The sequence below is a fragment of the Trichechus manatus genome, unplaced genomic scaffold (assembly GCF_000243295.1).
Source record: "Trichechus manatus latirostris isolate Lorelei unplaced genomic scaffold, TriManLat1.0 scaffold00280, whole genome shotgun sequence".
NCBI lineage: Eukaryota > Metazoa > Chordata > Mammalia > Sirenia > Trichechidae > Trichechus > Trichechus manatus.
Window position 1 is genome coordinate 885,276 of NW_004444216.1, and position 1,607 is coordinate 886,882.

At 33.8% G+C, this 1,607-nt stretch overlaps 1 pseudogene; it reads right to left on the bottom strand.

The window, feature by feature from the left end:
• Positions 1–1,230: 1,230 nt before the first annotated feature.
• LOC101341631 (N-acetylated-alpha-linked acidic dipeptidase 2 pseudogene) overlaps positions 1,231–1,607 on the bottom strand; it is a 5,632-nt pseudogene continuing 5,255 nt past the window's right edge.

Sequence of the window (1,607 nt, forward strand, 5' to 3'; positions counted from 1 at the left end):
GTTAATAATCTTTAATTAAAGCTAAGCTGTAGCCCAAAATGACTATTTCTTGTAGCTTAGTGCAAGCATTTTTCTTGGTGTTTAAAAACTCTCCATTGGTAGATTTTTGTTCATATTTTATACGGCTGCTGATGCGGCTGCATCCAACCTCTACGTTCATGAAATGTTACTGAACAAGTTGTGGACCCTTTGCACATCTATTTTCTACTTACCATATTTTCAAGTCGTCTAAGAAGTTATTTCATTCACAAGTTGCTTTTCCTTAAAAATTGTGATAACAAATATTTTGCCCAAATTAGATTGTTATTTGCCTATGCTGACCTAGAAAATAATGGCTTACTAAGAGCCTTGGATGTTTAAGTTTCTTTCTTAGAGCAGTGTTAATTCTTTTTGTAAATACCATTAGTAAGCATTTCTGTATTATAAAGGAAGGATCCAATAACTAAAAGAAAACCTAGGAAGGTACTTTTCTACCTTATTGTTTATACATATTATTCCATTTGTTTTGCTTTTTCCACCTGGAAACCTAATTTCTATCTTTAATATGTTTTATTACTTAATGTTTTAAATGTGTTCCAATTAATGATGCACACATTAATGGTAATTTATTGTGCTGCTTCAAGAGTTTATTTAGTCTGGCCACACACCAAGTAAAATAAGCGAACAGTTCTACTTTTCTGGAATCTTTCAGATGCTATTAAAACTGACTGATCCTCATGTGTAAAGGCTGGTTATTGTGTTGCCCTTTACCTATAGTTCTTACCTATTTCTGTCTCTATCTTTGAAGGAAAAAACTACTTCACCTTTCCCCTTAGCAGTCTCATACAGAATTTCTGCTTTTGCTTGTTTCATGGTCTAGTTCAGGGGTCAGCAAACTACCAGCCATGGGCCATAACAAGCCCACCACTTATTTTTGCATGGCCCATGTGCTAAGAATTTTTATAGTTTCAATGGTTGAAACAAAAATCAAGAGAGTAATATTTTGTGACATGTGAAAAGTATATGAAATTCACTGTCCATAAATATTCATTAGAACATAGTCACGATCATCTGTTTACATACTGTCTATGGCTGCTTTCTTGCTACAATGGCTAAGTTGAGTAGTTGCAACAGAGATATGGCCTGCAAAGCCTAAAATGTGTACTGTATGGCCCTTTACAGAAAAATTTTGCTGACTCTTGGCCTAGCTGATTCTTTGCACATGGTTGCTGTCCCTTTTCTTCCTTTTCTCTATGATAGGAGGTCATACTTAGATAATACTTGCATGAATACAGCTTTTCCTGAACTACAAAATAGTTGCAATTTAGATCCTCCTGGCTGGTTTCTCAGAGATGAAAACTTTCTTTTACTTTGAATCTGTTTAATGATAGATTATAGACACTAAGTAGTTTGGATCTCTCAATCAAATTAGGAGTAGCTGATCAAGACTTGAACATTCAGTTTCCCATCTTAACTATCCTTCTCAACCCTAGCTTTAGATAACCAAAATACTAATATATACCAATTTAAAGACAGAAAAATATTTGCAATTGATCAATTTTTGTTTTATTTATTTAGCCTAGCTTTACAGCTTCAAATGCCTAACCATTAAACTGTGTTAATTTGTG